We start from the raw sequence: 24698 nt of genomic DNA on the forward strand, positions 1-24698 counted from the left end.
TTCGTGGCTTCCGGTTCCCCCGGGGTGGCGTGGGCCACGGCTCCTTCTTGTCCTGGGTGGCAGCCTGCTCTTCCCTCCCCTGTCAGAGGGGGCTGGGCTGTCTGTCCTGCGGCCTGTGAGTGCTGGTGGGCGAGGGCCCACTGCAGGCGCTGTCTGCACTCCCCTCTGCTCTGTGCTCTGCGAGTTCACTCTGCGGCAAGCTGGCCCCACGGCAGCCGCCCTGCTGCACGCCTGCTCCCGCCATGGGTGCACACGAACCGGGCTCTCTGGGACCCCTGCCCCACCGGAGTCTGGCCCTGAGAGGAGCAGGGGACCGGCAGCAGGCCGGGGCCGGGGCCGGGGCCAGGCCTCGTGAGGGACATTCATCGCATCATCAGCCCCACGCCAGGATCAACGCCAAGGCAGAGGGAAGTCCGTGTGCTTCTCGGCCTGAGCAAGCAGCAGCCGTGAGTGAGTGACTCCTTCAACGATCCTGCCGGCTCGGCAGCCCCGAGCCCGGACAGCCGGTCCTCGGTCTGGGTGCACGGGGCAAGGGGCCGAGGGCCAGAGCTGTGCGTGCAGCCCCCGATCCAAGCCGCCTCCCTGCACAGCCTGGCCCGCCCCCGCCTCAGAGCCAGCCCCAGCCTTGAAGCAAGACCACCGTCCACTGACTGCCCCAACCCCACGCACGGCCACTGGGCTCCCACCGTCCTTCCACACCTGCCTGTCCCCTCCTCGGTCCGTCCAGGCCACCTCCCACAAGTCTCAGCCGCAAAGCCGCCTCCGCAGGGCTCCCACACATCACCAGGGCAGACGCCCCGGCTCCCTGCGCATGACGCACGGCTTCTCCTCGCTCACCCCGGGCTGGCTTCCTGCTGCTGACCTCACGTTTTCTTTCTTTTTTTTTTTAATATTTAGTTGTATTTATTTTGAAAGGCAGAGTTCCAGAGAGAGAGAGTTTCATTCCGCTGGTTCACTTGCCAAATGGCCACAATGGCCAGGGCCAGGACCTGGAACACCATCCAGGTCTCCCATGTGGGTGGCAGGGACCCACGTGCCAGGGCCGTCTTCCTCTGCTTCCCCAGACGCATTATCAGGAAGTTGGATCAGAAGAGGAGGAACCAGGACTCGAACCGGCGCCCAGTGGGACGCTGGCATCGCAGGTGACAGCTTTACCGGCTGCTCCACGGCCCGGGCCCTGGGTTTTCAACCTCACTTTCTCTAGCTCAGTCCTCCAGGCTCCTTTGAGTCCGCAGTTCAGATTCCTCCTCCAGCTCCTGTAACCCCAAGAGTGTGTCGGGGGCCTGTCAGGAGACCCCACTCCAGCCCTGGAGGAAGGGCCATGGGATGCAGTGTGACCCCGGGCCCAGTGCTGTGCTCACAGACAGCTCCCGCCAGGCTCCTCGTCCGTGGGGGGTCAGTGCCCCCAGTGTCAGGGCCAGGTGACGCCAGGTGCTGTCCAGGTCTCCGTCGCCCCCGCCTTCTCCAGGGCTTACCTGGCTAATTCCAGAGAAGCCTGCAAGAGAACTGCTCCGAGGCCCAGCCGTCCAGGACCACACAGGGCCTGCGCCTGGCTGCCGGCAGGGGGCGCTAGGGAGCAGGGGCAGCCTCACAGCCCTGGGTCTCGGAGGGCTGGGGGGGCAGCTGCCCCTGGGTTCCGCGAGGCACTCCCACTGCCAAGGTCCGGGACCTCGGCTTCCCCAGGAAGGCAGACACCCCCAGGATGTGGTCATGTTCGTGGTGCAGGAGTGGGGGACAGAGGCCCCCAGCCTCCGACCAGAAATATCCCCACTGCTCCCCACTCCCTGCCTGCCTGCCTGGGGCCACGCCTGGGTGAGAAACGCGGCCGCCTCTTCTGGAGCCCCGGGGCCCCGGCCCCAACACAATTCACTTCCCCTAGGACCAGGAAACCTCCTGGGGACGTCCAGTCACAGAGGGACACACCAGGGACAGCCCGCTGCAAGCCCCCTCCCTGCAGCCAGAGGACTTGGTGTCTACGAGGACACTGTGACAACCCAGAGCTGGTGGCCAGAAGACCCTCCCCTGCCCCCGAGCCCCCGGGCCTCAGGTACAGTCACCTCCACAGCAGGGCAGGCTCTGCCTCTGCCCACATCGGCCACTGTCCCCCACAAGTGTCCCCAGGCAGGTCCACATGGCCCAGGGAGGCAAGGCGCTGCCTCCATGTGCCAGGAGCCCCTTCCCGGGAATCCACACAACCTCCCGACCCCTTTCTGCCTGGCAAGGCTGAGACCTGGTCAGGCCGGACATGCACAGGTCACAAGGTGACCCCAGAGCGTGTCTGCAAGCGTCAACGCTGCATTCCGGGCCACTGCTCGGCCAGCCAGAGCCTTAGCGCTGTGGGAACCCTTGAGCGGCAGTCCGCGTCGGCCATCACCAAAGGTCAGCGGTCTCATCGGGGCAGTGGCTGCTCCAGCCACAGCTGAGGGGCCCCCGTCATGTAACCCACACGCCAGCCTGAGTCACCCTCAACAAGTGTCCTGGTCCCTCCCCTGCCTAAGAGCCGGCCAGTGTCCGCAGCCGTGTGCCGTGCAGCCTACGCTGGTCTCAGTTCACGGAGGTGCCACACTTGCCCTGTGCACAGACCTGGGCGGGGGGCCTCAGGGGCTGGCCACGCTGCAAGGGGCAGGCCTGCAGCTCTGCTGAAAGTGGTCGCTGCCCACCACGGCCCCAGGCACCGGCCGCCGCCACCGGCACTCAGAGCAGGTGCGAGGGCTGCCCAGCCACAGACGACCACAACTCTGCTCACAGCGACCGAAGCCGGAAAGGGGCTGCTTTGCCTCGCTGGGCCAGGGAGCAGGAAGTGGGGCTCCGCCTGGCCTGGCCCTACTTCCTCTTGTCAAACTCCTACTCACTCCCCAAGACCCCATGCCAGCGCCCCCTCCTCCAGGATCCCGGAGCTCCCCGGGGAAGGGGGCTGTGCCTGCTCCCTCTCTCCCCTGGGTACACCCCACGTCGGCTTCGGTCAGCGCCACTAAGCCAGACCCAGGCTCCAGCTCCCGGCTTCCTTGGCTCTTCCTTGCACTCATGAAGCACCGGCATCTCAGGGCTCCAAGGACGCGGCTCCCTACCGGGCTCCAACCCCACGCGCTCCATGTGTGGCCGCCCCCACGTTTGCTCACCCATGCGTCGCCCCTGGTGGGCAATCACAGGCCACCGTGGGTTCCTGTCCCCCACAGCGGAAGGTCCAAGAGCAATTGCCCGCAGCCTCCCTGTGCTTCGGAAGCCGCGCTGTGGTCACCACGTCATTAAGTGGCCGCCAGCCGCCACGTGGACATGGCTACACCACGGCTTACCCAGCCCCGCACACTCATTTTCACTCCAAAGCACAGGCTTCGGGGAGAGGAATGAGGAGGGTCCACAGCTGTGGGGGGGGGGGGGCAGGCGGGGAAAAGGAGCGCGAGAACCGGAGCAAGAGCATGCAGCCCCCACCCCCCACCCTGCGCAGAAGCCCCGGGGAGCCGGCGTGTGCCGCCTGGAGCTCGGGACCGCACTGCTGTAATTTGGTGCTGCACTCCAGGCCACCCATCTAAATGTCACAAGGAGGACGCTCCTTCCCGGGGCGCCACAAGCCCGGGCCCCCGCCCACAAGCCCGAGCATCCTGCCTGCAGAGGAGGGTGGGTGTCCCTTCCCATGCCCAACACCCCGTGTGCACCCCGACGGCCGCGGCCCTCCCAGGGGGGGCTCATCTGCTGGTTGGCACAGCTGGGTGGGGGGGGTGCCCACGCAGTGTCTGCGAGAGGGGCCCTGGAGCCCTAGGTGACAAGGAGGGAAGATTCGGCGCACGCACACGGCCCCCAGCCGCCTGGCGAGGACCTCGCCACCAAGAGGGGCAGAGTGGGGTGGGGGCAGATCCGCCCCCGAGTGAGCGGCCAATTCCGCCTTCTGCCGCGACTCTCCCGGGTCTCCCGCCTGGAGACCACCGCGTGCCCCCGGGCACTCGGCTCGCAGCTGCAGCTGGTGAGGCTTTGGGGCCTAAAATCCCAAGAGCCAAACCCCATGATCCTCTCTGTGTGCCTGTGTCTCTCTCCACAGGTGGACACGGATATGGGCAAGACGTGGACGTGGGTCTGATACTGACAGCTTATTAAGGCTATGACACGAGTGTGACATGGGTGTGGCTGCCATGTGGATATGGGCTTGATAGTGCTGTGGGCATCAGTTGGATTGGATGTGAGGTGAACGTGACATGATGTGTGACGGGGTGAACACGGACACGCATCAGCTGTGAGGTGGAGGTGGAAGCACAGATGGTGTCTGCCACTGGCGGCGGTTCCCTCACACACGAGTGCTCTGGGCGTAACCAGCAAGTCCCTGGGTGCGCTGCGCCCCCTGCTCACCGACAAGGGGAGAAGGCGCAGCAGTCCCCTGCAGGCCTCCATGGGGGCTCAGTCCCTGGCCCTGGGCTGGGTGCCCATTGTTTCCTGGAGGGTCTGGGGGGGGCTCTGTGCCCTGTGCACGTGGGGGTGCCCCGGGGCCCCAGGGGGCACAGGGGGCGGGGGACGGGGGCCAGTGGAGCCCAGCCACAGCTCTCCGGGCACACAGGCGGGCACAGGCTTCTGTGGGACTTCCACCCACTGGTCAGTGCCAGGCCTGGGCCTCTTCCTGGGCCCTCAGGCAAAATAGCCCCAGAGGACCAGACCCCACGACCCTCAACACCTCTTGTGGCTCGGTGCTCAGTGAGGGGCGACCTCGTCCGCAGATGGCCCCCCGGCTGTGGAATGCAGAGCTGACGCTTGATCCTTGCCCCCCTGGACCTCCCGGGGGCACCCGCCAGGCACCGTCACCACTGCTCCCGGCCTCCGGGCTCCAGCCCCGTCCCCTCCCGATGCCCCTCTGGACTACACAGTGGTCTCCAGACCCGGTCCCAGAGCGTAGACCAGGTGCTCCCCTTCCCGGCTGCTGCTACTCTGTAGCCAGGACCCTGGGCCAACCGTGCTCAGCCAAGGGGGAGGCCTCTCTGGGCCACGGCTTCAGTCCTGTCCACTTCCGGTGGCTGACCTGAGGCCTGGGGGGCCACACAGCTGGTCTGAGCAGGCCGTTTCCTGCACGCCCAGGCCCAGCGGGGAGCCCAGCTAGGAGAGTGGCCGGAGTGGACTCAAGTCCCCGGCCAAGCCAGGTGCAGCCCCGCGGCCTCCCAGGCCCAGCAGACAAGCTGTGCGCGTGCATCTGCTCGGCCGGTGCTGCCCCCTCCATCTCCCCCCATCCTCACCTGGGAGCTGATAGCTTGGGTGCCGGTGATTCCGAGGCACTGGGGCTCCCTGTTCTAGGACAGGGTGAGTGCTGGCAGGTGGGGACCACAGGGTCAGGGGAAGGCGGGGCCTTGGCCTGGTGGCCCCCTGAAATATGCCACGCCTGCCCCGGCTGCTTCTCATGGAGCCCACTCCACACAGGTGCTGACCGAGGGAAGAGAGTCCAGCCAGGTGTCTGCCTGGTGTCCACAGAGCCTATGTCCCCTGCCCAGGCTGTGGCACCCAGGGGTGCCCTATGGAACCTTCTCCCTGCTCTGTGGCTCAAGATGACCTGCAGCTCAGGTGCCGCCTGAGTGTACCTGGGAGACACAGCAACAGGGCCACCGTAGGCCCTCAGGCTCCAGCATCGCCTTTCACCCAGGGTCCCGGGGCGTCCCCGGGCGTCCCCGGGCATCACCGTGGAGCAGCAGGCACCCTGGGAGGCAGCCTGGAGCCCTGGCAGCCCTGGCAGCCCTGGCTGTAGGACAGGTGCACGGCCTCTGCCCAGCATGCACTGGGGTTTCACGCCCTCAGCCTGGAGCCACTGTGAGCTCGTGGTGGGGGGAGGAGTGTTGGCTCTGTGGCTACTCGGGCAAGGTCACCGCAGGTTCAGCTAACAGGAAAGGGGGGCCCCGCCTCCAGGCCGCTGAGGCTACAGCACAGGGACCAGGGACAGTCCAGGAGGAAAGAGTGCCCTCATACAGCCACGCCTCAGCCCATAGCGGGCAGCACCGGGTCGGGGAGGGGTGTGTGTGCAGGTGCTGAGGCCCTGAGATGCAGCAGCCGTGGGAGGGCCAGCGAGGAGCCCGCAGCCAGGGGAGGAGGCGGGGTCCCCAGAGGCTGTGCCCACGGCGAGCCTGCAAGGGGAAGCCCTCGGGGTGGACCTAGGGGGCCAGGGACACCGAGCAAAAGGTGTCCATTGGGGGACGGACAGCTCCCCCAGCCCCGCCCGCATGCACAGCCCCTGCTGTCCTGGCCGCCTCCCCACACCCCCCACCACGTCCCACCTTCCTCCACCCTTAGCGGTGCTGTACCCTCTGTGCCCCGCTGACCTCCCCCTCAGCGGGGGCCTCCCAGCAAGATGCCCCCCGTCCAGCTGGCCTCTGCTGAGCGCCCGTGCAGCACCCGTGGGAGGGCAGGGCCCGCCACCCCACACCTGCTCCTTCTCCAGCCCCCTTGCTGGCCCCTGCACACCCTCCACACAGCTGCCACCCGGCCCCAGGCCTGCGGGCTCCGTTCCCAGGGCCTGGGTCAAGTCCACCGCTGCAGTCTCAGCCCGGAGCCCGGGGAACCTTTGCAGCTGTGCACCTTCAGGCTGACCGTGTGTGGCTGAGGACGGTGAGAGGTCACCCCCCCACTCCGCCCGCCTCTCCCCTGGGGCATCAGAGGCAGGACAGGGGCTGGGCAGGTCCTCCCGACTCTGCCTGGGCCACAGTAGGTCTCCACAGTGAGCCCATTCTGACCGGTGGCGAGGGGCAGGTGAGAGTCCAAGGTGCCTGCTAAGATGACCCCCATCTTGGCCCCAGAGGAAAACCAAGCGCCCAAGGCCACAGCACCCATGCGTGGCGCGTGGCGCGGCAGCGCTGGCGCCTGGGCAGGGCAGACGTCCCTGCTGCAAGCTCCTGAGTCCTGCAGCTCTGCCAAGCAGAGACCAAGCGAGGGACGAGGGACGGCCAGAGAGCGGCGCCGGCCCAGCACTCTGTCCAGCCTGGGGGACCAGCGGCGGCCCTTCTTCTCCCCCAGGGCTAGCTGTGCCCCCCCAGGTAATGAGCCAACCCCGCTAAGTCCCTCGGGAGCACCCAGAACAGCCCGGGGGCTGCGCCAGCTCCAGCGTCCTGCGCCCCGGGAGGCCCTCCTGTCGCTGTCCCCGCGGCCTCCGGTCCCCGCGCTGGACGTGGCTGTGCCGGGCTCAGCGAACAGAGCCCTGAGCCAGCCTGATCCGAGAGCCTATTTAGAAAGATGACCTATTTTTAGCCGAATCTTCTGCCGGTTGCTAAATATCTGTTTAAATACATGAATTAACACATCTGTCAACAGTACTTAGAGTGGGAATAAAACACACTCTCACGGAGGAAGGTAATTTCAAACAAAAACTCCCAGCGTAATGAGCAGCCTGGAGCTGACGCCTGGGGCAGCCCCCTGCTGAGCCTCTCGTTCTCCGCTCCAGGAAGCCGTGCCCATGGCAACCCACAGGGCCACCGAGGAACGCCTTGGACGGGGTGGGGGCACGCGGCCCCCCCCCACCCCCTCTGGACAGGACGAAAGGGACCAGAGCACCCGGAGGCCGGACGGGATGGCGTCGGCACAGGGAGGGCTACCGCCCCTCGGCAGCCGATTCTCTGTGCCACTGAGCCCCGGGGCTGCGGCTGAATGGAGACACCCTGCGTTTCAAGTCGCTGTCAGGAGCCGGGCTGCGTGTGGGAGTCGCAGCATTAATTACGCCCCATGGAGAGCCGCAGACTGACACGCAGGGGACATGCCCCGCCCACTTTCCTGCAGAGGCACGGGGAGGGGGAGTGCGGGGAGCCCTGGGGGCACCCTGGCTGCCTCCCGCCCCTGCCACCTGCAGCCTGAGCAGTCTCCCGCGACGGTGCCCTGGCTGGCTGTCCACGGTGACCGACGGCCCCACCCTGCAGGGGTGTCCTGGCTCCCCCAGTCCTTTCTGGCTTGACTGCACCTGCCCTAGGGTGTCAGTGACCCTGGACACCCATGACGCTGTGCCTCTGTTTCCTCCCGGGTCCGGGGAGTGCGGAGAAGTGGCTCTGCCCCTGCTCCCCCTGCAGGTGGGGACACGGCCATGGTGGACGTCACCAGCTCCCCTCCTCCATCATTGCCCCCAGTTTCCTGGCTGGGACACAGGGGAGGGGTGAGGGTTGTGTGTGGATGGTGGACGTTGGTCAGAGGGAGGAAAGACTGCAGAATGAAAGGGAGTGTTTTCCACTCCTCCCTCCCCACAAGGACCCTGGGGCCCCGCAACCCCTGGATGTGGGCATGCGGAGCGACCCTGGCTCTGGGGTGTCCACAGCTCCCTTAGGCAGCACCCCAGGCCCTTCCCAGGCTGGGAACCCAGAGCCGACTCCCAGAGCTCCCAAGGACTTGGTCGGGGTTCCCAGCTGCCCTGCCTCACTCTGAGTGAAAGGCCGTGGCCAGGCTGGGTCTTGTCTCTTGCTGCCTGGGTCACCTCAGATTTGTCTGGATTCACACCCTTGGGTGCGGAGGGCTCCCCTCCTCCAGGGGCCGGCCAGCGGGCAAGCGGCTCGGCTGTGATCAGACCCCCCAGCGGCACATCCCTAAGACTGGCAGCAAGCGGCCAGCGTCAAGGCACTGCAGACCCCGAGCCTGAGGCAGAGCCCCACCTGCACCTGTCGCCTCTTCCCCTGGTCAGGGCGCTGCTCAAGGCTCCTGCCAGTGAAAGCCAGAAGCTACAGAAACCTCGAGAACCGAGGGCTGAGGGTGCACACCGCACCTGCTGAAGCAGCGCCGGAGGCCGTGCAAGCCACCCTCTGCTGAGAAGCTGCGCCCCTCGTCTGCCGGGTGGGGCGTCCGTGGCAGGACCCTCCAAAGGACCTGGGAGAAGCAGTTCTGAGGCTGAGCGGGAGGGGTGCGTGTCATTGCCAGGAAATGGGAGGATGTTCCTGTTGCCAATGAGTCCCTGGTGGTGACATCACTTGATTCCAATGACTGAACCATGAACCTTCCTTGAGTCATAGAAACCCCGCAGGAGGAAGTGCACATCTCATCCTTTGGTTAACTTGGGAAGCGCAGTCGCAATATTTCTCATCGTGAGCTGTTTGCAAAGATTGCAGGCAGCTAGTGAATTCAGGGAATGGACGCGGATCGATGGTCCCCAGCTTTGGGGATAATGAGCTTTTGATCGTTATCTCCAGCTAATGGGGCAGGAGTGGTGCCTGGGGTCAGCGGGGGTCACGGGGAGGCACCTTCTGTCTGAGAAAACAACCCGCCATCCTTTCTGAGTAGAGGAGTCGTTTCCAGACTCACAAAGATGCTGAGTGACTGTGCCGGTATCGACGGCGTGATGGGCACACTCTCTGCCGTGGGCGCCTCAGAAAACCCGGAGGCAGCAGCGACACCTCCAGTGAGAATCCACAGGCGACTGCATCGTCCAGAACACAGCGACGACCTGAGCCGAGCAGCCTGGGTTCCACCAGCGACCCACGATCCAGGAGCCAGGTGGCCACGAGAGAAGTCGGCGCTGTCTCGGGGAGTGAGTGGCGTGGAGCTGAACCCTGGCATCCGGGGCTCTGGAGACGTAGCCGTGGCGATCACTCCTGGACACGTGGTGTCCCTTTTCCACGCCGTGAGCTCGGTGGGGAGTGGGCTTCCTGGAGTGAGGCTGTCTTCTGGAGACTGCGCTCATCCCTGTGTGCCCCTGTTAAGAGCCCTGCTCGGCGGCCGGGACTTGGGATTGCGGAGACCCTGGGGCTTGTGTGCTGGGGCTGCCACATCCCTGGCACCCACGCAGGACCCGGGTTTACCACTGCTCTGTGGGCAGCAGGCCCCTCCGAGGCCTCTCCCTGTGCCCCGGCTCTGCAGGTCCAAGTTTCCCCTTTTCTCACGGTCACGGTCATGGTGGATCAGGACGCCTCTCAGAGACCTCACCTCTTTGAAGACCCCATATGCAAATGCAGCTCATTCTGGCTGCTGGCGTGAGATGCAGCTGGGACCAGTGGGCGTGCCCGGTGCGCTCCCTGGGCCAGGCCCTCTGTTGCCGTGGTAACCGTGCATCCGCTGACCACTTCCACGGAAGCCTCTGCTGCCCCATCGCTCTCCCCTGCTGCCTGCCCCAGAGTGAGTCAGCCAATCCCTGTTCCTTTATTTTCTGTCCAGTGTGTCTCCAGTAAAACTCACCAAGCACACGACAAAATGAGCAAAGCCGAGGGAGGTGGCAGAAACAATCAGCAAAATCAGGCTGGAAGCCTCCAGGAGTGCACTTCCAGTCACAGGTGTAGAAACAAGTCCACATGCTGTGTACACCAGGAGAGACGGGCTTGGAAAACCTCACAGGACATTGCGGGATGTGAAAAAGAATCAGAGCTCAAAGAAATTAAATATGCAATAATCAAACCATTACAACTGCCAGGGACAAAGCTAACAGGATATTAGATACAGGTGAGAGGAGAATTAATGCATAGGAAGAAAATTTAGAAGAAATTATCCAGAATGTACCACAGAGAAACAGGGAAATAAGAAATGCGATGGACAGGGCCAGCGCTGTGGTGCAGCAGGTTAGAGCCCCAGCCTGCGGTGCCAGCATCCCATACAGACGCCAGTTCAAATCCCGGCTGCTCCACTTCCCATCCAGCTCTCTGCTATGGCCTGGGAAAGCAGTAGAAGACAGCCCAAGTCCTTGGGCCCTTGCACCCACGTGGGAGACCCGGAAGAAGCTCCTGGCTCCTGGCTTCAGATCAGTGCAGCTCCAGCTGTTGCTGCCATCTGGGGAGTGAACCAGGGGATGGAAGACCTCTCTCTCTCTCTCTCTCTCTCTCTCTCTCTCTCTCTCTGGCTCTATCTTTCTGTAACTCTGTTCTTCAAATAAATAAAATAAATATTTTTAAAAAATGTAATGGAGAGGTACATGAGGAATGGAGAGAGAAATTCTAAGACCCTTGAGAGAGAGAGAGAGAGAGAGAGAGAGAGAGAAGCATAGGCACCACAGCGACAAAGGCCAGGAGTGACTCTCTATGGTTTAAGTCACCATCTTCAGATTCAGAACGCCCCAGGGGTTCCTAGAGAGAAATCTCAGGCAGCCGCACTAACAGAGCTCCGTTCCCCGGAGGCAGGGACAAAAACACTAGGAAAATGACCAGTTTCCAGGAAACACCCGTTGGGCAACTGCCTGACCCCGGGGGAGCCGTCCAACAGCCGATGAGCCGGGGCTGGAGCCGGGGGGGAGAGCAAGCTCAGTCCTGGAGGGGTTGAGCTCGGGAAAAGTGGCGGCGCCTTCACGTCCCACGGGGGACGCTGCCCACCGGGGAAAGTCCTGCTTCTAATTCTCCCAGCTGATTTACATATTTCTTCTTGTAAGGCCAAGCCTCGATATTTTTTAGACTATTTATTTCTTTATTTGAGAGGCAGAGTTAGACACACAGAGAGAGAGAGAGAGAGAGAGAGAAAGAGAGAGGGAGAGGGAGGTCTTCCATCTGCTGGTCCACGCCCCACATGGCTGCAGTGGCCACTCCCGTGGTCGGGCCTTGCCGGACTCCCGCGTCTCCCGCCCACCGTCAGAGCCGGAGCAGAAGGCGGCCCGCGGGAGGTTCCCGGGCTGGAGTTCGAAGCACCGGGGGACGGGCGGAAGGCAGCTTCACCCCCCTCACACGTTAACCACAGAACTCCACCCAGGGCCTGGAACAGACGGGCCGGAGCTCTGCGGTGTGGCCGGGGCCCGGGGCCCCCTGCTCATCGCCAGCGTAGCTGAGCATCCGCCCAGCAAAGGGGCCGGGGCTGCGGGCTGCGGGGACGAAGACTGTGGTCGGGCTTGAGTGAAGGAGGCCGCGGGGGGGGTTCCCCAGCCCCTTTTACAGAGCTCCATGCCCCCCTCCCATCAGAAGGGACGGCAGCAAGGCACGGTCCACAGCTCCCGGTCACCGCAGGGGCCACGCGTCGTGCAGGCCGCGGGCACGGAAGGAGCTCTCCTCGGCGTCTTCCTGGGGAAGTCCCACAATCCTAGTGTGGTCTGAAAAAAAAAATAAAAATAAAAATAAAAAAAGGGGACCTCGTAGGACGCGGTGCTGGCTCGGCGGCAGCCCCACGCACAGGCCCCGTCTCCGGCGCCGGCTGCCATCTGGGCCCCGCACAGATGTGGGGCAGGACGGGATCCTCAAGCACAAGTTTGCTCATTGTATTAAACAAAAGCGGCCCCACTAATTTCAGCTCCATTCAGCCCCGAGCCGCAAGGCGGGGAGAGCGGGAGGGGACCAATATTTGCTAGGAGAACGAAATCAGTAGGGGAAAACAATTATTTGCTGGCTTTTCAGAGAATATTACAAATAATGAGGGTTCAAAACCAGCACCGCGGTGCAGAGAATTGCTGGCATGAGCCCATTAATCTGCGGTTCAGTCACCCTCCGGCTCGTTCTTCTCTATGGAGAACTTGGAGCCGAGATTTCTGTAGCAGCGCAAACTAATTGCTACGGAATCCAAGTGTCTCTGGTGCCGAGCACTCTCGGCTGGAAGGGATCAGGCGGCGTCCAGCACCGGGCGCCGGGCCGGGCCGGGCCGGGCCTGGGTGCCTGCTGCGTGTTCCACAGGGCAGGCCCCACGCAACCCAGCAGACTCTTTGAGGTCAGCCGGGAAGAGCACGTCCCTCCCCACACCCACCAAATTTCCCTCTGGAAAACACTGTGAAAGCGCCAGCCGTGGCGGGCTGGAGGAACAGAACCAGCTGCCGACACGCGGCCGCTCGGTGAAGCCCGGATAGGAGCCATCATGGTAACCGGGAACCCGGACTGCATTCCACCAGGCCAGGCCTGCTGCAAACCCCCAGGACCCTTCAGGGAAACCAAGCGCTCCCCCAGGGAGAAAACGGGGCTCCTGCTCTAGAGAGCGGGATCTAAAATGATCCAGAGACAGGATCTGGAAAATGCACCCCGCGCCTGGGTCTCTGCCGCTCAGCCGGGGCGGGGCGGCCCTGACAGAGCCCAGAAGACCCCGGCTTGTGGGAGAAGTGCAGGGCTGCGCCGCCTCCCGGGGAGCTGTGTGTTAGTCCAGGGACGAGACAGGCGGTGGCTGCCACCCACTCCGTGTGACAGACGGGGGTCGGAGCAGCGGGCGCAGCCCGACCTCGGGCCTTCTGTGCTTCCAGAGTCGCCAGCTGTGCCTCGACCTCGCTTTGCTCCACCTCCTGACCCAAGAGCGTCTCTTGCCTGTTACCTGCCACGATCGATGACGCCTAAACGCCCAGGGCAGCCCTCGGCACCCGGGGAAAGCCTCCTCCACGCACCTGGGCCCACGGCTGTGAAAATAAGGAGGAGGGGCTGGGGCGCTGGGGCCACGAGAGCGAGCCACAGGCTGATGGCCAGGCGAGAGGCAGCGAGACAGCCCCGCTGTGTTCAGGGCGGTGCCTGGAGCCCGGGTTTTGTAGAGAGCTTGTAAACGACTCTGGCTGTTCGTGCGTGTACGTGTGTGCACATGTGCGTGTGTGCGCGTGTGCGTGTGTGTGTGCGTGTGTGTGTATGTGTGCGTGTGTGCGCGTGTGTGTAGGAATGCATTTGGGTGATCTGACCGTGCCCAGTGATGGTTCCCCACAGAGGCCTTGTTCCCGGCCACAAGGACGTTGTGTATCTATGACGATACTCTGAGGGCAGGGTGGCAGCTGGAGACGGAGGCTCTGGCTGGAAAGGAGAAGCTGAGCTGAGGAGAGAAGCCCGAGGGCCTGAGGATGTATGTGTGTCCGATGCGGGCTTCCACGGGGGGCTGAGGGAGCTGTGCTCGGTGCAGCCGCGGCCGGGGAGGAAGGCAAAGGCAGAGCCCTCGGCTGCCCACACCACCCAGCACCGGTGGGGCCCCCAGACCCTTCCCCGCACACCCAGAGTCAACAAAGGGTCTGTGCAGCCGCCTCCAGGCCCGGTGCCAGGGCTGCACCCCTTGGTTCCTGGGCATCAGGTGGCGCTTGCCACGGTGTCATGGAGCCTGCTGCTTCCTGCTCCTGGGAGCCCTCATCTGTGGGGCAGAGAGATTCTAGATGACAGACCTGAAGGCTCAGCGGGCTGGGCCCCCTAAGTCCCCTCAGGACCAGGGGGCTGGGCCCCCCAAGTCCCCCTCAGGACCCATGCCTCTCCAGGGGTGTCCAGTCTTCCTGGGCTCCCAGAGCCCACGGCGTCTTCCTGCTGTACTGTCAGGGACAGTGCCGCAGTGGCTGGGTGTGGGCCACAGGGCAGTGTTCACACCAAAGAGCTAGAACAGGCTGGAGTCCAGGGTTCCCAAGAGCTGATAGACACCCACCAGCTCCCCACAAGCTCAGGGTAAAGTGCCAAGGTGCTTGGAGCCAGCGTGGTGGGTTTAGCCACCTGCAGTGCCTGCATCCCGTACAGGCACCGGTTCAAGCCCCGGTTGCTCTGGCCCGAGTGCTTGGACCCCTGCACTCACGTGGGAGACTTAGATGGAGCTCCAGGCTCCTGGCTTTGGACTGGCCCAGCTCTGATCATTGCAGCCACCTGGGGGGTGAACCAGCAGATGGAAGACTCTCTCTCTCTCTGCCTTTCCAATAAATAAATAAATCTTTTGAGAAAGCGCCAAGGCTTGGCGCGACCAGGGCTGTCTGCCCATCAGCCCCATGCAGGCAGCTGTGCCGCCCTCTGCCCTCCACGCCCCGCCTCTCACCCCCTCCCGGTCACTCACAGTCTCCGACCGGACGTAAACAATGAGCGACAACAGGAACAGAGCCAGTGCGGCCTGAGTCCGCGCCCTGGGGATGGCCCCACGCCAGGGCTGGTGCTCCCAGCGCTGTCCCCAGGCCGCAGAGGGGCTGCTGAGGCTTGCGTGCACACAGCGACTCACCCTAAAAGACGCAGAGGCCCGGATGATGCGGGTCGGGGCTGGGAGGTCTCGGTGGTGGATTCGGTGCCCTGATAACTTCCCCTTTATCCAGCCCCTCAGCGAGACTGCGTCCCCTCGGATGACAGCGTGCTGGGGGCCGTCAGCAGAGGGCATCCCCTCGGAGGACAGCGCCCTGGGGACCTGGGGACCGTCAGCAGAGGGTGTACCCTTGGATGACAGTCAGCAGAGGGCGTCCCCTCCGACAACAGCGCCCTGGGGCCATCAGCAGAAGGCGCCCGCTCAGACAACAGCGCCCTGGGGCCATCAGCAGAGGGCGTCCCTGTGGGCGACAGCACACTGGGGACCGTCAGCAGAGTGTTCTCGCTGGCCTGGAGACGTGTTCGGAGCCGTCAGCCCTCATCCTAACCCTCCCACCTCTGAGCGGCTGCCTCACTGCCCCGTGCCTGTGCTTGAGACGGGCGACGTGAAGAAGTGACTCGACTTGGGCAGCTGCAAACCTCCGAGCCGGCTCCTCCTGTGTGACCCAGGGTGTGCAGCAGGAGACGCACGTGTGAGCCCACTGTGCCCACCACAGGCTGCCTGCGGGGCTGCTCTGAGGAATGACCACCCGGACGTCGAACCGGAGGACCAGCTGAGCATCCGGATACCTAACCAAGTAAGTCACGAATAGCCAGCCAGACACCCAGCTGAATAGCGAAGCAGGTATCTAAATGGATAACCAACTGAACGCTGGACCAAACAGCCAGCGGAAAACCTAACCAAATAGGTAAGTGAAGAGCTGAGCGGCCATCTAGCGGACTAGCCGGCTGTGGTTATCCCACATCTGCTTGAAGCCCCCGAGCCCCTCTGTAAGGACACTGTGTGGTTCAGAACACACTGTGGAAACTTCCAGGTGCTCCGCTCCAAAACGCGGCCACCCAAGGGTTCCTGTGGGTGTCAGGTCCCCGCGGGTGTCTGTGCAGAGGCTCAGGCGCTGTGTGGGCAGCTCTGGGAGGAAGCCCCCCTTAGTGGCAGTGCCGTCTTCCAGAGAACCCCCGTTGCCCTGCAGGTATGTCACATGAGCCCCTGGGTGTCTCTCTGGGGAGGGAGCTGACACTCACGCCCCGTCCTGCCCGGGACAACAGCACGCGCACGCGACTCCACACCCCGCCAGCGACTATTTTCACAGCTGTAAGACCTTAACCCTGGAGCTGTCAGAACTAGGTGGTCTCCCCTCCCCAGGGGGTCATCCCCTCCCCAGGGGGTCATCCAAGCCAAGCCCACTTCTGAGTCCAGCTCGAGGGACTTCGCGGAATTTTCCGTTTGGGCCCCGTCAGCTACCCCAACGGAGGCCCCAAGAGGCCTGGCAGAGGTCCAGTGGCCCAGGCCCCAGGGTAGGGAGCGGCCCCCCAGCCGCGTGGCTCACAGCAGCTTAGCCCCGGGGGCTGCCACCCGTGCTGCCAGCAGAGAAACACAAGTGGCCGAGGGTCAGCCCTGCAGGAGGAGCTGCAGCTGGCCGGAGCCGAGGAGGGAGCCAGGAGCCTGGCTCCATTCCCTGGCCGCCCTGGGGCTGGCCATCCTGCCCCAGGCCAAGTCCGTCCACTTGCTGGTCCACAAGGCCTCCCCGGCATCCCTGCAGTGCCCCCACCACGCTGGGTGAAGCAATTCTGGGGCTTGTGTCAGAGGCCGCTCAGCTCCCAGGGCGAGCCCGAGGCGCAGGCCCAATGGGCCCAGAGGCTTCCGGCCGGCGAGGGACCCTCCCTCGCTCTCCTTCTCTGGCAGCAAAGCTGGGCCCTGGATCTGGGGACTCGGAGACGTGTCGTGCAGGCAGCTGCAGGGTCCCGCAGAGCGGTCTCCCCCACTTTCTGTTGCCCGCCGGGAAATCGGGCTGCTGGCCGTGGGGGGGGGTGGCCTCGGGGCCACCAGGAAGGTGGCAGGGTCTGGGCCCAGAGAGGGCAGCAGGTGCATCCCTTGCCGGCCGCACTGGCTACACGGCTCTTGGAGAGGCCCCCTCTCTGGCCAGCCCCGAGTGGGGGTCAGGGTTTGAGGAGCTGGAGGCCCAGCAGAGGGTGGAAGTGTGATGACATGGCTTGGGGACAGGCACTCTGCACCCCCACCCACCCACTGAGTCCCATCCTGGGGCCACTTAGTGGACCAGCCCTGCATCCAGGCCGGAGGCCGCTAGTGGCCCAGACCAGTCCCTGGCTTCTCCTAGCCTCCATCCACTTCCCTGGCTGAAATCGGGATGTGGTGCCCCCCTGAGCTGGGCCCAGCCATGAGGGCCACGGTGACGTCCTGCCTGGGCCCTGTGCCACCTGCCCCAGCTGCCCCATGCACACACGGCCCTGCCTGGCCCTTGAGATCTCTCCAGCCAGTGCCTCACCCTGACACAGCCTCCCAGAAGCCTGCAGCCCATGGGCCCCCAGTGCTGGGACCTCTTGGAGGTTTCCCCCTGAGCAGGGTGGCCCTGATCCCTATGCCAGCTCTGACCCTGACCTGCCCAGGACGGAGGTCTGCAGCATCTCCAGCCCCGCTCTGAGTGCCCTGGACTGGAGGTCTGCGCCCATCCCCCGTAGCATCCCGCACCAGGCAGAGATGATGACGAGGCGATTCCTCCACCGGGCAGAGATGATGACGAAGCGGTTTTGCGCCGCGATTCAGTTCCTGAGGTTGGGAGCGAGGGCGCAGCGCTCTGCCGGCACAGCTGCACATGAAAACCTCCAAACGCGAGCTGACTGACAGCCTCCCAGGCCGCCCGTGATTCCGAGAGAGGACGCCTCCCTTTCTTCCCACTTGGCTTTTTCTCCCATGTTTCATTGAAGAGGAGCCCTCGGGAAATGGATTCGGAGCGCCGTCTGACCGTGGGAGCTCTGAGGCTCAGTCCCAGCCCCCGAGGACGCGTGCCGCGGTGGCGGGAGCACGGAAACCATTCAGGATGCACCGAGGGGCCCTGGGTGGCTCGCTGCTCTCAATCTGCCCGAAGCTACTCCCACTTACGGATTTTTCCTGAATGAAACACACACACAGGCTCCCAGCACCTTCGGGTGAGGGCCCCGGGTGGCCGAGGGCCCAGTGGGGCTGGGCTGCTGGCGTGTGATGTCCCCACAGGTCGGTGTCGTGGCACCTGTGTGGACACCTTCTGTAAGGTGGTGTGGGGCAGGTGTCGGTGCAAGGTGGCCGCGGGGCAAGTGTTGGGACACAGGAGGCTAAGGGGTCGCTTTGGGACACACAGCGTCAGGGGCCTCCGTTTCCAGCCCAGCTCCCTGCGCACGTGGGTTCCTGCCACCCACGTGGCTTCCTGGCTCTGCCTGGCCCAGCCCCAGCGACTGTGGGCTAAAGGGAGTGGACCTACAAACGGAAGCTCACTCGCTCTCTCTCAGATAAAGAAATAAGTAAACACAAATATCTGAAACAGGAAAGTGAGCGTGCAGAACTCGCCTTCTCGGCTAAGTCCGTCGGCCTCTGAGCCGTCTCAGCAAAGGCGCACGTGGGATGGGTGCCTGCTCTGTGACACGGCGGGACCCACTCAAGAGGGCACGTGTTCAGCGTGTGCTCTTGACAGGAGAGTCAGATAAGACAGACAGCCGCGCCAGTAAACCGCGGCTTCAGCTGACGTGGTCGTGGGAGCCGCCACGTGCGCTGCTGTGCTGGGGCAGTGAGCAGCCCACGGGCTCCAAGCGCCACGGCTCTGCGGAGAGAACGGCGCTTGTCTACCGAAGAGGATGCTCGTGGCAGCCAGATCCCCGCCCCGGAAGACACCGAAACCTAAAACAGCGCCTCATAACACCCTGCCGTTAAATCGGTACTCACGTCTGGAAAACACATTTCTATTCTCCCAATCGGCACACAGTGATGGACCGTGGGCTTTAAGCTGTGGATCAAAGAAGGCTTTGTGGGGCTCAGAAGTAATTCCCATAAGGCACTTGTCAATCAAACGGCTTTGAATGCTGGGCGCCCCCCCTGCCCCCACTGTCCCCCAAGGGTGCACCCTCTAACAGTCCAGGGAGCCGAGAACCAAAGGTGAGTGAGAAACGGTGACAATACCGTGTGCTTCTGCACGGTTCTGGGGCTTTCAATTAAATACAAGAAAAGCGAGGCAGGAAGACAGCAGTGCCTTCGATCACCGTTGTTCCCGCAACGCTGGACAGGATCCTGGCTGACCAACTTCCGGGTCTGTCCACGCGTGGGCGCCATCACAGGCCGACCTGGGGAAAGTAACAGTGAAAGGCAATGGACAAACCCGAGGAGAGAATGCTCACGCCCACTACAGCGCCACCATGAAGGAAAAGCTCTCTGTCTTCAAAATGATCATTGATCTATTTGAAAGGCAGAGTTCCTGAGAGACAGAGAGAGACAGGGAGAGACAGGGAGAGCCTCCATCCGCTGGTTCCCTCCCCAAAAAGGCTGAAACCTCCAAGCCAAAGGCAAGAGCCTGGAGCTCCATCCTGGTCTCCTGTGGGGAGCAGCCCGGACTGGACTGAGTTACTGGAATTAAGACTTATTCTATGCATCTGCTCTCCTACAATATGGCACTGGGAGAGGAGAAAACAGCTTCTACCCAGCTGCCTCCAGTTCAACCAATAAACTGTAGGACTTGCTCCTGATTGGAGGAGAGCGGCGTGCTCGGCGTGTGGGCAGCTGAGTTAGGATTGGCGGAGGAGGACTATAAAGGAGGAGAGAGACGGCATGCACCAGGAACATCTAAGGGGAACATCTATCTGAAGGAACACCTGTGCAGCCCCCGAGAGAGCCGGCCGGCGGTGTGCCGCTCCCCTGCGGAAGTGGGGAATGTGGCCAGGGGGAACTGCCCTTCCACGGAGGTGGAAGGGACAGTAGCCAACCCGGGAAGAACCAGCAGCAAACCCGGGGAGGGCCGAGCAGACGAAAGAACAGCGCAGGGTTTAGTGTCGTTCCTCCACGAAGACGGGGAGCGACAGTCTCCCACGTGGGTGCAGGGGCCAAGCACGTGAGCCACCACCTGCTGCTTCCCCAGGCCGCTAGCAGGGAGCTGGATCGAAGAGGAGCAGCCGGGACTGGAACAAACACTCATGTGGGACCCGGCGCTGCAGGCAGCGGGTTGGCTCACTGAGCTACGATGCCAGCCCCTAGTTTGATTTTTTTAAAAAGATCTGTTTATTTATTTGAAAGGCAGAGTGACAGAGAGCAAGAACAAGAGAGAGAGAGAGAGAGAGAAGGAGGGAATTCCTTCTGTGGGTTCACTCCTGCACTCCCACAGCAGCCAGCTCGGGGCCAGGCTAAAGCCCAGCGCCTAGAACTCCATCTGGGTCTCCCACTTGGGCCTCCGTCCCCGGCCTTCCCAGCACAGGAGCAGGCAGCCGAGTCGGCAGCACCGCGGCGGGCGATGCCGGCGCCACAGGCCGCGGCTTCACTCGGCTCGACGGGCCGCCCGGTATGTTGGACAAGGGAGCTGGTCCGGATGGCGAGGCCGCAGCTTCTCCACGGAACATGGCCTTATTTCTGGGAAGTCCAGGGGGGCTTTGGCTTCCTCAGGCCGCCGCAGGTCCCTTGAAGAGGAAGCGGCCAGATTTCGAGGGTGTTGTGAGGAGGGCGCAGGAGGCCCAGCCCCCCGCAGCTGGCGGCCGCGCTGTTGCTGGGGCAGACGCGAGCGAGCGTCAGGGCGAAGTTTCCTGTGCGGGTGACTCACTGTGGCTGCGGGCTCAGCTGTGCCCGAGACTGTGGGAATCAGAGGCCTCCGGAAGCCGGCCAGGTGAGTCAGGGTGTGGGCAGGGGCACAGGTGGCGAGCTCGGGGCAGGGGGAGGCAGCCTTCCTGCCGCAGGGGACAGCACCCCAGCTGTGGGCAGCCGGGAGGACCTCGGCCGGATCGCCCCACGGGTTCCCAGGCACCCAGGGACCTGGCTGTGCCCGTGAGGTCCTCCACTCTTTAAATGTTAAGTTAAAATTTTTTTTAAAACTCGACAGTTTTAGAAAGCTTCCATTCTAGAATCTCCGACTGCGGCTCAGGGGCCGGGAGGAGCAGGTGTGGCCGGGCGCTGGGTCTGCGCTGCGCACTGGACGCCGTGAGCCCTGCAAGTCCTGCACTTCCCACCCCTGCACCTGACCACACCCGCTCCTCCTGCATCGTGGCCGAGGGACGGGACGGGTTCCGCTTCTGATCTCCCCCGGGCACAGCAGCTGCTGTGTGACGGGCACAGCTCTGTCCTGCTGTCTTTCCTCCCCGGCGTGCAGCGGCCCTGTGGTGTCCACGGGCACAGGGGCCACACGAGAAGGACCTGGAGCAGGAAGGGGGAGGGGCAGGGGTCCCTGAGGATGCTGGGTAACACACACCTCTCGCTAAGCGAGGCAAGCAAACCCTGGGCCTCACCCGGAACTCCTTAGAAGACAGCGAGAGGCACTTTGTTCCCAGGAGAGGGAGGACAAGGAGGCGGGCACACACTGCCCGTGGCTCCGGCCCAGGGCTTCTGGCCAGGCTGTGTCAGGGCCTCGCCAGGCTGCTCGGGTGAGTGTCTCAGAGGGAGGAAGGGCGGGGCCTTCGTCTGCCCAGCCCCTCCCAGCTCCGGTTTCTGTTTCAGCAGCGCCCCCCCCCCCAGGTGTTAGCTCCACCTGTGATGTGGTCTGAGGGGGACGTCAGAGGTGACAGGGGTGGGGCTGCTGGCCGCATACGACGCTCACACGGGTGCCCGTGCAGAGCCAAGTGCACGGCCCAGGGCTGCAACACCACAGGGACGCCCCAGGACGGAGCAGGGGATGCTGACACACTCCCTGGCTGAGCCTGACGTCATTCGTAGTCTGTCTCCATCGAGGCGCTGCTTTGGAGGTGTGTACATGCGTGTGCACACGTGCGTGTGTGGCGTGTGCACAGCACATCTCGTAAAGCTAAATATATTACTGGAAATGTCCTTCTGTTTTTGAATGCTTTCTTTTCTACTTTATCAATGTTCACACGTTCCTTATTTTGGGACATGTTGGTGATAACAGGTGGTAGATTGAATTCAAATCAAATTTGACATAAAAATTTTTGCATGCAAGTGTTCTTTCTTCTGCGATTTCTTTTCTGTCCCATTTATCTGTCTAAGTCCACAGACGCAGTAACAAGAAACTAAGCAATAAATAAACAAGCAGGAGAGAAAATGTTGCAAATCATGCAGCCGCAAAGAATTTACAGCTAGAATATATATATATATATATATATATACAACAACACTCAAAACTCAAGAGTGAGGGGACAAACCAGCCATGGTCAGCGGGCAAAGCCTCGGGCAGCGCTGAGCCGGACGGTGCACGGCGGCCGCCAAGCCCGGGAGAAGCCCTGAGTGCCACAGGCGCTTGAGAAACCACATGGACACCAGCCCGGGACAGCGCTGCTCCGCTGAGGCGCCCAGGACAGCCACGTGAACAGGGAGCTTCAGAAAGTTCGTCGGAGGGGCCAGCGGGGAGTCAAGCCATGGCCTGAAACACAGGGATCCCAAATGCACCAGTTCCAGCCCCGGCTGCTCCTCTTCCAACCCAGCCCCCGCTAATGCACCTGGGAAAGCAGAGGAAGACGCCCAGGTGCTCAGGCCCCTGCACCCCCTGAGACCTGCGTGAAGCTCCAGGCTCCCGGCTTCTGCCTGGCCCAGCCCTGGCCACTGCATCCATTCGGGGAGTGAACCAGTGGGTGGAAGCGCGCGCTCTCTCCCCCCCCCCCGAAACTCTGCCTCTCAAATAAATAAATAAATAAATCTTGTAAAAAGTGCATAGAAAATGGAATTGAAAGATAATTTTTTTTGTTGTCCAAAAATTTGTAAGTCCACGTGCAGTTTCTCCATGAGCTTCCTGAAGCCTCCAGTATTTGTGCATTTTTAAAATTTCAGGCACCAAAATAAATTTATCTTTCAGTTCCATTTTTCATGAAGCGTTTGAAGGCCCCTCACACAAATACAACAGAATGAGCGACTAAACGCCGACAGCACCGAGCACCGAGCACCGAGGACGCAGCCGTGCCGGCGCCCCAGGCCAGCGTGCAGCTGACAGGAATGCAAAATGGCCCGGACCCCCAAACACTCGCCGTGGGACCCCAGCCTCGCCGAGACGATCCTGCAGAAATCAGCACGCGCGCTGTGCTCCCGTCACACCTGCCGCAGAGGAGACAACCGAAGCGGAGCCACTTCTGCCCCCGGGGTCCCTCGCTGCCGACACCAGGAGGCTGGGGAGTGGGCTCACAGCCTCGCAGGGCTGCAGGGCAAACGGCAGACTCGGGCAAAGCCTCAAAGAGCCGGGCCCCTGGTCACAATCCCACAACTGGCTCCCGAGACGGACAGCCCCAGGGGCTCCTCTAACCCACAGGGCAGCCCCGCCCCCACGGCGGCCCCTCTCCCGGCTTCCTAGAAGCTCGGTGACCTGCAGGGCGCCGGCTCTCACACCCAGGCCGTGAGTCATCAGGATGGCACGGGGTCATCGCTCAGCCCTGAAACTGGGTTAACGTGACCCTGGGTTCCCAGTGACTCAGAGCGACCTCACCGTGACTCACACAGAAATCAGAGCAGACACCCTTTGCAGCTCAAAGTTTTTCCTGGAAAAGCAAGAAAAGAAAGCTCTACCCCTACTACACAGGCGGAGGCAACCAGACCCCAAGAAGGAGAGGCTCGGCGGGTGCACGCCCCGGAAGACGGCACCCCGAGCCCCTTCATACAGAGGTCAAAATCGGCAGACCGCAGTGCAGTGTTTGGGTCTGGCCCTGGGCACAGCAGGTTAAGCCACCGCCTGCAGTGCCGTCTTCCCATACGGGCGCAGGTTCAAGTCCCAGCTGCTCCACTTCCGATCCAGCTCCCTGCTAGTGAGCCTTGGAAAGCAGCAGAGGATGCTTGGGCCCCTGCACCCACGGGGGAGACCCGGATGGCATTCCAGCCTCCTGACTTTGGCCTCACCCAGCCCCAGCTGTTGCAGCCATTTGGAGCATGAACCAGCAGATGGAAGATCTCCCTCCCCCCGACCTCCTCCCCAGCAACTGTTCCTTTCAAATAAAAAAAAAAAACTTCATTAAAAAAAAAGGAAGTGTAGTGTCTGTGGATGCAGGCTTAGGGTAAGAGATGTAACGGCGATAAGGTGCGGGTTGGAAGGAAGAGAGGGGCGGGGCCTGGGTGGAGGTGGGCGGGGCCTGGGTGGAGGTGGGCGGGGTGTTCTACCTGTCAGCCTGTGGGGGCGACTCTGGAGCCCAGGGCACAGCAGTTCCTCAAGCCGCACGTGCGTGTTTTATGCACTTTTCTCTTTATATTGTTCCACAGCAGGAAATAGAGGTTAAAATGATACGTCACATCCGAGCAGCCTTCAACCCAGTGATGCGAAGGTGAGTCATTTGAGAAGCCATCGGCGTAGATTTCTCCAGTAATCGCCTCCTGGAGAAAAGGCTCTCAGCGCCGGCCAAGCAAACGGCTTTGAAGAATTGAAAACACATGTGCATGGCTGGAAACAGGTCTCGGGGACCCAGAGCAGAGCACTTGCCTGATAAACACACAGCAGGGAACCACGGTCCTGGGAGCCCCGCCAGGACCACGGGACCGAGAGGAGTGCAAGGAGGGGACTACAGAGAAAAGCCACTCTGTGCAGATGCACCATCAGCTACGCAGCAAGCCAGAAGCTCTGTCCCGGCTTCCGTGTGTACGGAGCTGCTCGGAGTGGTGCAGCCGGGAGCCCTCACCAGTTGCCCAATACACAGGACCGTGGGACGAGGGCGAGCAGACGGGCGGCAGCAGGCCACCCTGGCCCACCTGTGCCCCCAGGACCCGTGGGACGTGGGCGAGCAGACGGGCAGCAGCAGGCCACCCTGGCCCGCCTGTGCCCCTAGGACCCGTGGGACGTGGGTGAGCAGACGGGCGGCAGCAGGCCACCCTGGCCCGCCTGTGCCCCCAGGACCGTGCGTTGCACCTCTTCTGCCATGTGTCGGCTTTTGGGGGCCAAGCTCTGAGCGTGATGAGGTCATGAGGTCAGAATTCCCATGAATGGGACCTCAGGGAGC

This window comes from Oryctolagus cuniculus, chromosome 3 (assembly GCF_051225735.1).
Source record: "Oryctolagus cuniculus isolate XC-2025 breed Fujian yellow rabbit chromosome 3, ASM5122573v1, whole genome shotgun sequence".
NCBI classification, from domain to species: domain Eukaryota; kingdom Metazoa; phylum Chordata; class Mammalia; order Lagomorpha; family Leporidae; genus Oryctolagus; species Oryctolagus cuniculus.